Consider the following 14482-nt stretch of genomic DNA (forward strand, 5'->3'; position numbering starts at 1 on the left):
AGTACTACCAATATACGAGTCTCATACGATGCCATTTCAACGATTGTACCACAAAAGCTCGAAATATTACAATGTTCAAATTCCGGAGTTATATGGCTCAAGGTTCAAACTGATATTAGAAATGAAATTCAGCTCATCCGTTGAACATGGATATAAGAGAGGTTCAAACTAATATTACCACTTGTAAGGCTGGTTTCGAAACCTCATAATTTTTGCAAATGGGTCACCCACTGAGAAGACATGTATGGGGTTGACAAGATGACTTCCGATTACTCTCTCATCTGAAGTTCCAAAATGAAATTCAGTATTTTCGGAGCATATTCCATTCTGTCGCAGCAGCCGGCGCTGATCAACAAACCATTTATTTTTACGGAATAAATGTAGGGCAAACCTCATTACCTTCAGCACCCTTTCTCTGACAACAAAGAACCTGGCGAATATAATCTCCGATAAGGTCCCTCGGTAGGTGTTAAAAGTAATTTCTAAGAGATGCAGATCTAGGCATTCGATGTGATTGTTATATTGTATCACATTATCCACCACTGGGCCTAATATTATCTGCAAAAGAAGAAAACGTGTTAGTGCCTACATGCATTTTTGAACACTACTACAGGCCTATTTGGTTTGCAGGATTTGTAAAATGCACTAAAATGCCATCTTCGATCCGACATGACTATCATGGGCATTTGATTACAATCTAGAAAAATATAGCCTTCTTCACAAGAGGTTGGAGTGGATGAAAAGTTCCCTAAGAAAATTAGTACAGATGAATCCAAAGGAGAAATGCTTATGGATTGTAACCATATGAATCAAGCAACCAATATGGGGGGGAATATGTATGTACTAAAATCCTCCAAAAATCCTTCAGAAATCATAGTACATTGTCATTGTAAACTTGGAAAAAGGTGTCACAAATTAAACTCCCTTATGGTTAACATTTAACAGGAAAGGAACATCACCTCAATATATAGCTTCTCCAGGCACGGAAAGCATCTCAGGAAACTGACAACTTTGTCCAGGTTGGGGCCGATAGATTCTAGTGCCAAGAGCTTCACTGTGCACAGTTTTGGGGTCAAGTTTGTCGGTATCATTTTCTGGATGACAGACGAACATACATCTTGAAAATTAGAAATAATGTTAATTTCTAGAAGGTGACGTAGAAGGCGGCTGTTGTACCTGAACGGGTGTGGATCCAATAACAAGTTCAGAGTATTTGTCAGATGAGTCGCCCACCACTGTCAATTTTGGCACAGAAATGACATTGATTCTTGTTGGGCCTTCTTGATCAACTACAAGTAATCTCTCAAGTGAAGGGTGTCCTCAATGACCATACCATGGTACACATCATGGCCGGAGAGTCATGGAAGTGATGTGGAAGCTACTCAACCCATTGATTGCCTGAAGACGAAGGTACTCAAGTGTAGTACAGCCATGGAGCAGGCACTCCATGTCACCGTTTGGGAGGCAGACGATAATGAGCTTGAGGTTCTTCAGTCATGCTAGAATAAGAGCGGGCGGGTCATTAAGGGGGATGGCAGTTCCTGAACTTGGCGACACGCAACGTGGGCGCGAGGTGGAGCGCAGACGTTGGCAGCGAGCGCATATGCCCATCATCACAAGTGAGCTCCTCGAGCTGATCTAGGGCGGGGGATCAGAACCAATCGTCAAGCTTGGCTCGGTCCTTGGCATTGGAATGGAACTTGCCCATGCTAAGGCCTCTGGTTGGGCCAGGGTGACTGCCAAGGATCTGGAAGAACGCATCCAAGCTTTTGTGATTGCCATGGCAGAGCTCGTGGATGTCGATGAGGTCAAGAGGTGTGGAGTTCCATAGGGGGCGCCACTGCCGGGAAAGGACGATTGTCCGTGCCCCATATTTGATTGGGAGGAGGAAGATGATGACTGTCAACATATCACCGGGGAGGCTGCTAATGAAGTCTAGGCCTGCTGGAGTCACTTGCGGTTCTTGCTTGACCCGCTTCCGCTTGTTGGCAGCCCCGTTCTCCACCTCCAGAGTCTCCTCATCAGCGGCGCTTTCTGATAGAAGTGGGAGTACAGGGAATATTTAGTTAAAACAGGGCAATAGAAAAATGTATTGGTAACTAGAAGTTAGTAGGTAGGAATAGAGTAAGAAAATGGAATAACAATTGGTTGCTTAAATACTACACAATTCCTTTGATATTGCTGGGTAAGTCAACATGCAGATACTTGAAAAGAAGACTTACTTCGAACAAAGTCTGGACGAATGATATCGTCGGGGAAGTTAGCATATATCTCATGACCAGGCTCTTTTATGTGTAGTGCAATTTTAGTGCCAGCTTTCAGTACATAAAACTTAGAAATTTCTGTCCAAAGGCCCTTGAAAAAATAGGAGTCACCACATTCATCAAGTCTTACAGAAGCAACGATTGTAAATCCATGGTTTGTGTTCAGTATGACATCCCTGCAGTCTTGATTTATGTAAAGGGAAAGATTGTGTACTACAGATTCTGTTGCATAGCAAGGAACACGCTATAGAAAATGGTAGGATTGTTAAAGAATATGGTAATATGCAAATATGGGTGAAATTGAAAGAACTGTATGACAGTTGAAATAAAAGGACAAAAATCTATAACTAAACACATAGGGTAACCATGATGTCATGGAAATATGAGAGTAATCAAAAGAACAATACATCATTAATGTCCCTAATATAGAAAGAAGAGAAAAAAATCCCCTTTGATGTATATGCTGCATGTGGCACCTTTTATCCAGATGCAACAATATATAGTATATGTTCAGGAAAGTAGGTCATGCCAACTGATTTAGGGTGAGATTGAATGTACCGCGCGCATCCTCAAGTCATCTGGTACGGTGAGATGGAACACCATGGATGTCTGGCCGAGGCCGCAAAGTCCTGATGTGTCCGTGCACTTTACACTCTATGAATGAAAGAAAATCCTCAAATCAGCTCGAATAAAAATTCCCTAACCGGGCGGAGCTGGGTCGACCGCGAGCAATGTCGAGAAAGTCGATGGCGATAGGCGGCGGCAAGCGAAAGTGGCGAAATGCGGTGGGGTTTGCCGGCAGCCTGGCGGCGGCGACAGGCATCGAGCTAAGTGGTTGCCGCGGTGATAGGCGGTGCCATGCATAGACGCGGACGAGCTTGTGCAGGTGTGAATGGGCACCGGAGGGGGTGGCGGGCGGGTGAGGGTTTTTGTGATGTGGGGATGGTGAGGGTTTTCTTTGCTTTTTTGAATTGGTGGTGAGGGTTTTCTGTCCCACAAAGATTTTCGGAGGCAACGGTTTTCTAGAGCCAACCGTGTGTGATTGACGTAATAGGGAAAATGAAAGTCATTACACACGGTTCCAATTTTGGGAACCGTGTGTGATTGACGTACTACCTCCGTCCTGGTTTATTGGTCCCCTTTGTAATTTGTGCCAAATTTTGACCAAAGATTTAACTAAAAAATGTTTATGCATGTCACCAAAAATTATATCATTGAACACTATGTTCAAATACGCATCCAACGATATAATTTTTGCTGACCTCCACTAGCATTTTGTCAGTTAAATCTTTGGTCAAAATTTAACACAAATACAAAGGGGACCAATGAACCAGGATAGAGGTAGACTCCATCAACAGAACTGATTGCATCCATATCCCACATTTAGACATAAGTAAACATAGATTAAACATACTCAGACATGGATAATATGCGTACACAAGCATAGTTCAACCATAAGTACATAGTTCAACCATCATTAAGCATACTCAAGTGTACATAGTTCGATCCCACATGTCATATCATCTGCGGGCATGATCCTGAAGCTTCTCCAGGTACTCGGCATACGCGGCGTGCGCCACCCTACGAGAATACTTCAGCCTGAAGGAGCCAACGGCTCGTCCTCTTGCATGCACCAAAACACTTTGATGCGCATCATGAATGTTTCAGTTGCAAAATAGGCATCGATAGCCGCCGTCCCAGGTGCTAATACGCCTGTTATGCATTCCCGCATAAAGCTCCCTGAGGATTTGTGATACGTCTCCAATGTATCTATAATTTTTGATTGTTCCATGCTGTTATATTATCATTGTTGGATCTTTCACAATCATTTTATAGTCATTTTATATCATTTTTTGGTACTAACCTATTGACATAGTGCCCAGTGCCAGTTGCTATTTTCTACATGTTTTCTACATCACACGAAATAAATATCAAACGGAGTCCAAACGCAGCGAAACTTTTTGTGGATTTTTTGGACCAGAAGACATCCAGTGGGCCAAAGAGGTATCGAAGAGGGAGCCCGAGATGAGCACAAGACACCAGGGCGTGCCTGGAGGCACAGGCGCGCCCTGGTGGGTTGTGCCCACCTCGGTGGCCACCCGAACCGCCTCTTAGCTTTATAAATACCCCAATATTACAAAAACCCTAGGGGAGTCGACGAAAATCAATTCCAGCTGCCGCAAGTTCCAGAACCACCAGATCCAATCTAGACACCATCATGGAGGGGTTCATCATGTCCATTGGTGCCTCTTCGATGATGCGTGAGTAGTTCTTTGTAGACCTACGGGTTCGTAGTTAGTAGCTAGATGGCTTCCTCTCTCTCTCTCTCTCTCTCTCTTTTGATTCTCAATACAATGGTCTCTTGGAGATCCATATGATGTAACTCTTTTTGCGGTGTGTTTGTTGGAATCTGATGAACTTTGAGTTTATGATTAGATCTATCTTTTTATCCATGAAAATTATTTGAGTCTTCTTTGATCTCTTCTATGCATGATTGCATATAGCCTCGTATTTCTTCTCTGATATTTGGGTTTTGTTTGGCAAACTTGATCTATTTATCTTGCAATGGGAAGAGGTGCTTTGTGATGGGTTCGATCTTACGGTGCTTGATCCCACTGACAGAAGGGGAACCGACACGTATGTATCGTTGCCATTAAGGATAACAAGATGGGGTCTATTTCTACATAAATAGTTCTTGTCTACATCATGTCATCGTTCTTATTGCATTACTCTGTTTCTCCATGAACTTAATACACTAGATGCATGCTGGATAGCGGTCGATGTGTGGAGTAATAGTAGTAGATGCAGGAAGGATTCGGTCTACTAATCTTGGACGTGATGCCTATATGATGATCATTGTCGGTGTCAAAACCAGCTAATCTCGGGTAGGGGTCCCGAACTATGCGTCTGAGGATCGTAGGTAACAGGAGACGGGGGACACGATGTTTACCCAGGTTCGGACCCTCTTAACGGAGGTAATACCTTGTTTCCTGCTTGATTGACTATGATGAGTATAGGGTTTACAAGAGTTGATCTACCTCGAGATCATGATGGATAAACCCTAGATGTCTAGCCTGTATGATTTGTGTTAGCCTCTACGGACTAGCCCTCTGGTTTATATAGACACCGGAGGGGGCTAGGGTCGTACAAAGTCGGGTTACAAAGAAAGGAAACTAAACATCTGGCCGCCAAGCTTGCTATCCACACAAAGGAGAGTCCCATCTGGACACGGGGGAAGGCCTTCTATCTTGTATCTTCACGGCCCATCAGTCTGGCCCATGTCACATAGCCCGGCCACCCGAGGACCCCTTAGTCCAGGACTCCCTCAGTAGCCCCCGAACTTGCCTTCAATGATGATGTAGTATCCGGCTTTATGGCTTCGACTTTGCAAGGCGGGTTCTCCATTACACTTCGGATTGATGATAGTTCAACTCCACATTAAATACCATATTCTATTGATTCTTTGCTGTCGTCACCTCGGATTCCACGTGTCAAACGAATGCGAACGGTCTAGGTGTTTTTTTTACAAATAACCCCTTGACCACGCAGAGAAGGAGTGTATTTAAGGAGATTTAGATCTTAGATGACATTCCACACCATGCGAAAATCCTTAGAGCCCGCCATAGGAAATCGTCCAAACATGGCCGGCGTTCCTAGCTCTTCCTCACGTCCCCACGACCCCAAAAAGGCGACTGGGAAAGCTGCTCGGTGTCCCGCGCCCATCTAAATAAACTTCAGACGCAGGGCTATCTTCCTCCCGCGGATCTAGTCTCCGTTCGGGCTGGATTAACCTCCTTCAACGACGAAACCCTGGCGGAGAATTTTCCCAATCCTTCTAAAGAGGAGCGGGTGTGCTTCGTTTCCTTCCTTTTGAGAGGCGTAGGATTTCCTATCCACCCGTTCCTCAGGGTCTCCTGGAGTATTACAGCCTCCAACTGCACAATCTGACGCCAGGCTCCATCCTGCATATCACGGGCTTCGTTGCTCTTTGCGAGCTATTTCTAGGCTGTGAGGCTCATTTCGAGCTATGGCGGAAATTTTTCTGCCTCGCCCCCACTCCCAAAAGGGATCTATATTCGAGGTGGGCGGCGCCAAAGTATGGCGCGTAGCCGGGACAGGATACCTGTCCGGCACTCCGAAGAAGGCATCCGAAGAGTGGCCCTCGGAATGGTTTTATATTGAAGACGTCGTTCTGCCGGACCCAATCCGGTGTGGTTTTCCCGAATTCTCTATTGCTCCTTGAAAGAAGCGCGCCAGCTGGCATCCCCGAAGCCTCGAAGAAGAAGATAGTGTGGAGGTTGCGAGGTTAGCAAGCAAGATCAGAGTACTTGCCAACTCTGGGATGTCTATAATCGAGGTAATGGTGAGCAATAACGCGATGCATTCAGCCGTTCCACTCTAGAGGCTTTCCTATGTGGAATTACAACGGGGAGGATGATGCATCCCGTTGTCTATGCAAGGGACCAGACAATTTTTCCGCCCTAGCCACCATCTTAGCCAACCTTTACAAAGGGGAGAAGGAAGACTTTACCCGCTTGAAATGTCGGGAAGGTTTTTCCATGTATAATCCCATCGACTGGGTGAGTTTTTTGATTATTGGCCTCACTCAATCTTTTTCAGAATTATGCTAGTCGAATTTAATCCGGCTACTTTTAACAGGAGTGGAGAAAGGTTGTCGAGGGGGTCTACAGCCCCGCTCCGCGGCCAGAGGACCATATTCGAGACCTGGATCCCGGATATGAAGAAGATCCGGATATATTTATAGAACTTAAGGAGGGAGTCTTTTATCAGGCGAGCTATGACGGCATGGAAGTGGCTATTATAGCCGATTAGCCCGGCCTTCTCCCCTCCTCCCATGTAAGTACCCAGGAGACGTCTCCTCCAAAAGAATTCTCCCATTGCGCCTCACCCACTTTACGGTCTCATGCTCCGAAGGGGCGGCGCTCGTCTCGCCGAGCTGTATCAGAGGCGTCCCCTAAGAAGGCGACGCCCATGTTGGGCGAGTCTTTGAAAAGAAAGGCAAACGGCGATACTACTGGGCCCCCGCCTGCACCAAAGAGGTATAGGTTTTAACATGCACTCGGCGGATAGACCAAATTGTGACGTTTTTAACTGGGCCATTTTTTTAGGAAGAGCATATGCCGGACTGTATCCGGGGATCTCGCCACAAGGACTAGGGTTGAGACGGGCACAATGTCGGATTGCCACCTCCAAGAGGATTCAGATAATGTATCCGTCACCAATTCTGAAGTGGAAAGCGCGATGAATCATCGGCGGCGGAAAGAGGCCATGCGCGACCCAAGTTTCACCGAAGAGGCGTTCAATGCCCTTAGCTCAGGGGATGCATATATCCGAGCTGCTCGGGGTGGACTTGCCGGAGCCACCCACCAGCTTTCAAAGGATATGCGGGTAAAAATTTTGTGTAGATTCAATAACCATGTGCTAGTAGCCCCCGAGACTTGAAGCAGTTGGCCCAACTGATTTAAGGGTCGTTTATATCATCAGGTACTTACGGCAACAAATAACACGTTGTCCAAGGAGCTTGAAGAATGTCGGACCAAACTAACCATTGTCACCGCCGAACTGGAGAATTTGAAAAATTCCAAGAAGGCGCTTGATGGTAAGCACAACAGTGTCTGGAAAAAATGATTATGTGCCAACAATGATTTTTTAAATGTACATTGTTTTGTTTACAGCTGCAGGATCAGCAGAGCAGTTGGAGGAGATGTTGAAGGCTGCTCAGGTGGACAAACAACATGCCGAAGGGCAAGAAGCCACTGGTCAACGTGTATTAACATGGACCATTAATGAGAAGAACAACCTACAGGATGCAAACATCAAGCAAGCCGAAGAGCTAAAGGACGTAAGAGCCCAACTATCGGATGCCTTGAAGGAGAACAGAAAGCTGAAAGGCAGCATATTTAGTATGTCCTTGCCTAACTTTCATATGGTCCAGTGCATGGAAAGTTTTATAAGGTTGTTCCTGTAGGTGTGTTAACTGGGCGGACCGAGGGAGAAGTGTCCGGATTTCCAGGCGACTTGCTGCTGGAGCTGTCCAAAGTGCACGAGCAAGCTCGGAAAGCAATGAGGAACATGGCTAAGGCTTTATGGCCGTCCGATTCCCCTCCGGGAATGATGGGGGAGCTCGCGGAATTATTCAAGGCAGGTCGTCTTCGTTTTGAGCTATGGAAGGCATCCGCATGTCGAGAAGGTGCACGAGAAGTCTGGGCCATGGTGAAAACGCGGTATACCAGACTTGATCCAAATCATATGGCCCGGGTCGGACCTCGGGGACCCGACGGACAAGAAATTCCGGCTAGCTTCGTGTACAATCAAGTGAAGACAGCCGCCAAATTTTCACAACAGGACTCTAAGTTAGATAGCCTGATAGATGGCATAGATAAAGAGTAGGCGTGTGATCTTATGTAATAATACACTTTATCATCAAATTTATCTCCGGCCGAATTGTAAAAGATTGTCATCGCAGACCTTCCGCTTCGACCTCCGAAACCCAAGGGTTGGAGTGTTTCCGAATACTATACCTGTGGTAAACACCAAGTATGTGCGGAAACTAGGCAATCCGGTCATAGTGCTTGAACAGACAAACTGTGTTCGGGGAGTTATGTTATATTACTTTTTAACGTAAGAAACATCTTCCAGAGAGAATAGTTTTGTTAAGGGTTCCTCTCCCTAGGTAACCATGCGTTGTTTATCCATGCCAATACTGTGATGCTAAAAATCACAAGAGGCTTTATATTTTGAGACTTTATATATATCGCCACGAAGGCAGTTCGTCATTTGTCTGCTGACCAATTATTCTCTTAAGAACGCTAGCTTTCGGCTTCACCCATCTGAGGTACACGTCTGGATGACCCAGTTGTAACAATCGCAGAGGTGCTCCCTTTATGCCCTAGCCGAACAAGCGGGAACGTAGGGCATAACTACAGGAGCCAAGCAACCCAGCTTGGCAAAAACTTAAGTCATAGAGGTGCATATAATGGCGAAGAAAGGACGTATATGAGCGAACGACACATATATATGGTGAGATCTATGCTCAAAATAATAATTAAGCTTCTATTGAGCGAAGCCCCCAGTTACGTTAGAGTGTGTACATTTAAGGATGTATACCTCTCAAGTGTGTGGCTCACCCGAACACGCTAGAAATCGTATAAAAAACGAGAAAAAGGAGAAATTAAAAAAGGGGGGAAAAGGAACACACAAAGGTGTATGTACGGACTTAGGCGTAGAATCTTCGGAGCCGAGCAGCGTTCCATGGGTTCGGCTCTAAGCGATTATCTAATGCATTGCGAAGGCGATAGGCTCCTCCAGTGAGAACTTCATCTATAATGAAGGGACCCTCCCATTTGGGTTTGAGCTTGTCCTTTTTCTTCTCTGGTAGGCATAGAACGAGTTCACCGACATTGTACGTCTTCGCCCGCACTTCTCTGCTTTGGTATCTTCGAGCCTGTTGTTGGTAAAATGCGGAATGGGCTTTTGCGACATCGCGCTCCTCCTCCAGGCCATCTAAGTCGTCCTGCCGATCGAGCTCGGCCTCTCTCTCCTCATACATGCGCACTCGAGGTGAGTCATGAACAATGTTGCAGGGCAAGACAGCCTCTGCGCCATACACCATGAAGAACGGTGTGTACCGGTCGTGCGGTTGGGCGTGGTCTGCAACCCCCAGAGTACGGAGTCAAGCTCCTCGACCCAATGTTTATCTGACTCCTTTAGGGAGCGCACTAGTCTGGGTTTGATGCCACTCATTATCAGGCCATTGGCCCGTTCAACTGACCGTTTGTTTGAGGGTGATATACAGAGGCGTAATCGAGTTAGATACCTAGATTAGCACACCAATTTTTTACCTCATCGGCTATGAAGGTAGAGCCGTTGTCAGTAATAATGCTATGTGGGACACCATAACGGTGTACAACGCCGGAGATAAAATCTATCACCGGTCTGGCTTCAGCCGTTTTTACTGGTTTGGCCTCTATCCACTTAGTGAATTTATCCACCATAACCAGTAAATATCTCTTCTTATGGCTTCCCCCTTTTAGGGGTCCGACCATATCTAGCCCCCAGACCGCGAAAGGCCAGGTAATGGGGATTGTTCTTAAGGCTGTGGGCGGCATATGGCTTTGATTGGCAAAGAGCGGGCACCCGACACAGCGTTGTACAAGGGCTTGTGCATCTGCTCGGGCCGTGGGCCAGAAATAACCTGTACGGAAGGCCCTGTTTACTAGGGCCCGAGCTGCGGCGTGATGGCCGCTGAGGCCAGCATGTATTTCGGCCAAGAGCTACCGCCCCTCCTCTTCGGAGATACATCTTTGAAGAACTCCAGTAGTACTTTTCTTGTAGAGTTCTCCTTCATGGACTTTGTAGGCTTTCGAGCGTCGAACGATACAACGAGCCTCATTCTGGTCATCAGGGAGCTCGCGCCTATTAAGGTAGGCCAGGAAAGGTTCGGTCCATGGAGCGATTACCGCCATGATTATGTGGGCGGAAGGCGTTGGTTCGGTGCCCGAGCCCCCGACGATATCTGAATCGTGTTCGGCATCCGGGGGTGTGATTGGCGCCGGACTAGTGTTTTCGCTCTCGTCCTGCCATACCACGGATGGCTTGAAAAGCCTTTCCACAAAGGTGTTAGGCGGAATGGGGTTGCATTTAGCGCCCATTCGAGCAAGGATGTCCGTTGCTTGATTACTGTCTCGAGCCACGTGATGAAACTCAAGCCCTTCAAACTAAGCTGATATTTTGAGTACGGCTTTGCAGTAAGCCGCCATCTTTGGATCTTTTGCATCGAATTTGCCGTTTATTTGGGATATTGCGAGGTTCAAATCCCCACACACCTCGAGGCGTTGTATGCCCATGGAAACAGCCATCCAGAGACCAAGCAGTAATGCCTCATATTCGGCTGCGTTATTGGAGTCTGTATACATAATTTGTAATACATATCGGACTGTGTTCCCTGTAGGGGATGTTAGGATGACACCGGCCCCCAATCCGGCTAACATTTTGGAGCTGTCGAAGTACATCACCCAGTTGGAGTATGTGTCATACTCTTTAGGGAGTTCGGCTTCTGTCCATTCGGCGACAAAGTCAGCCAACACCTAAGATTTAATAGCTTGGCGTGGCTTGTATGTTATTTCAAATGGTAAGAGCTCGATAGCCAATTTTGCAATGCGGCCGGTGGCGTCTCGATTGTTTATGATGTCATTGAGTGGTACCTCGGAGGCCACTGTGATTGAGCACTCTAGAAAGAAGTGCCGCAGCTTCCGAGATGCCATGAAAACAATGTACGCTATCTTTTGATAGTGCGGGTATCGGGATTTGCATGGTGTGAGAACAGCCGATACATAGTATACTAGTTTTTGGAGTGGGAATTTATGTCCCTCTTCCTCTCATTCGACGACGAGTACGGCGCTCACCACCTGGTGAGTTGTAGCTATGTACAATAGCATAGGTTCGCCGATGTTGGGTGCGGCAAGGATTGGGTTGTTTGCTAACAGAGTCTTTATTTCTTCCAACCCGGCTGTTGCCGCGTCCGTCCACTCAAAGTGGTCGGTACGTCGGAGCAGGCGATAGAGCAACAGCGCCTTCTCTCCCAATCTGGAGTTAAAGCAGCTCAAGGCTGCCACGCACCCAGCTAATTTTTGGACCTGCTTTAGGTCTGTTGGTATTGCCAATTGTGACAGGGCTCAGATTTTGGCCGGATTTGCTTCGATTCCTCTATTGGAAACAAATGAACCCGAGCAGCTTTCCGGCCGAAATGCCGAAAACGCATTTTTCCGGATTGAGCCGTATGTCATATGCTCGGAGGTTGTCGAATGTAAGGCGTAAATCGTCCACCAATGATTCGACATGTTTAGTTTTGATGACTACGTCATCTACATATGCCTCCGCCGTCTTGCCAATTTGTTTTTCCAGGCATGTCTGCATCATGCGTTGGTAAGTGGCGCCGGCTTTTTTGAGTCCAAAGGGCGTAGTGTTGAAGCAGAAAGGCCCATACAGAGTAATGAATGCCGTCACGGCCTGATCGGATTCCTTCATCTTAATCTGATGGTATCCAGAGTGTGCGTCGAGGAAACACAGTGAGTCGTGTCCTGCGGTTGCATCAATGATTTGGACAATGCGGGGCAGTGGGAAGGGGTCCTTAGGGCAGGCCTTGTTGAGGTCTTTGAAATCGACGCAAAGGCGCCAGGATTTGTCCTTCTTTGGCACCATGACCAGGTTTGCTAGCCAGTCCAGGTGTTTGATCTCTCTGATGAACCCGGCTTCAAGTAGTTTGGCTAGCTCCTCCCCCATAGCTTGTCGCTTGGGTTCGGAAAATTGCCGTAGCGTTTGCTTGACTGGCTTGAACCCCTTTATTATGTGAGGCTGTGTTCGGCCAGTCTGCGTGGGATTCCTGGCATATCCGAAGGGTGCCAGGCAAAGATGTCCCAATTCTCGCGCAAGAATGCTCTTAGGGCGGCGTCGACCGTCGGATCCAGCTGTGCTCCAATGGCTGCCGTTTTGTTAGGATCCGTCGGGTGAACTTGAAATTTGACTAATCCGTCTACTGGCTTGAAAGAAGTGGACTTAGGCCTCTTATCAAGGATTACGTCGTCTCTATCCACTGTAGAACGCAGAGCTGTGAGCTCCTCGGCCACAAGGGCCTCAGATAATGCCTCGAGGGCCAGGGATGCGGTTTTGTTTTCGGCGCGGAGTGCTATGTCCGGATCACTAGTGATAGTGATGACTCCGTTGGGCCCGGCATTTTGAGCTTCATGTACCCGTAATGGGGTATGGCTTGAAAGCATGTGAATGCGTCTCGCCCCAACAGGGCGTGATATCCGCTGTTGAAAGGTGCCACGTGGAAGGTTAACTCTTCAGACCTGTAGTTCTCCGGCATGCCGAATACCACATCAAGTTTAAGTTTCCCCGAGCACTGTGCTTCTCGACTGGGGATAATTCCTCGAAAGGTTGTACTTCTTTGCTCAATGCGGCTCTTGTCTATTTGCATTTTATCGAGCGTGTCCTTGTAGATAAGGTTCAGTTTGATGCCGCCGTCCATGAGCACCTTGGTGAGCCGAAAGCCGTCCATGAGCACCTTGGTGTGCAGACTGATCGGGCCCTTGGTTTGTTGTTGGCGGTGAAAGTTATCGCCGTATCATTCCAAGGATTTACTACAACTACTTGGTTAACTTCGGCGAGGTCGCGGAGCGCCCTTTTGCGCCGATTATTTGAAGAAAAGGTCTCGAAGACCGTAAATATGTTGAGATCGTCATCCTCCGAAGAGGGTTTCTCTGGGGTAGTGTTGGTGAGGATAGCCTCACCGCTCTTAGCCACCTGCCGGAGTATCCAACACACCCGACGGCTGTGTGTTGCTTCGGTATTCGGCGCCGTGTGTATCTGACAGGGCTTGTCGAGCCATTTCTCAAAGACAGTTCTATGTCCCGTTAAGGGCTTGATTTTCTTGTCCATGGGATGAAGATTAGGTGTAACATCCCAAATTTTCAATTTGGAATGTTATACATAGATCATCTTTTGCATATCATGTTTTGTTGCATTTTGACAAATCCTCAATAAATCCTAAGCAACTCAAGGACCCTCGGAGAGAGTTGGGGATTTTCTCGAATTTTTAAATTTGATTTTTCAAACGAGGATTGGGGTTTTAATTATTTTTCTCTCCGGAAAAATATTTCAATTTTAAATAAACGAGAGGAGAAAATATGACTTCTCCAAAACAATTGAAATACTGGAGGAAAAATGTTAAAATCATTATTTGAAATTTATTTGGATTTTATTTGCAATTTTTATTGCATTAAAAATATTGCATGTTTTCAAAATATTTTATTTTTTGATTTTAAAAATGTTCACCCTATTCGAGATTTTCTAACTAGACGGCGAAAATTTATTTCATATTTTTCTGATTTTTATTTATTTTTCTACGCAATATTTTCCGCGGAACTTATTTAAAAAATAATTAAAAAAAACGCGCCCGCGCCGACTGGGCCAAAGGCCCAGCCGACGGCCCAAGCCCCGTCGCCCCTCTCCTCTCTCCCCACGACGCCGCCGCCGGAGTCCGTCCCGGACACGGGAGCCGCCGCCGCCCCGGGTGCCCCCTTCCCCAAGCACCTCGGACCCCCTTCCATAAATAGGCCCCCCCTCTTTCCACACCACCGCCGCCGGAGGAGCCCCGCCGCCGCCCGCATCACGCCCGCCGCCGCCGCCGTTTGCCT

Source organism: Triticum aestivum, chromosome 7D (genome assembly GCF_018294505.1).
Source record: "Triticum aestivum cultivar Chinese Spring chromosome 7D, IWGSC CS RefSeq v2.1, whole genome shotgun sequence".
In the NCBI taxonomy this organism is placed as follows: Eukaryota; Viridiplantae; Streptophyta; class Magnoliopsida; order Poales; family Poaceae; genus Triticum; species Triticum aestivum.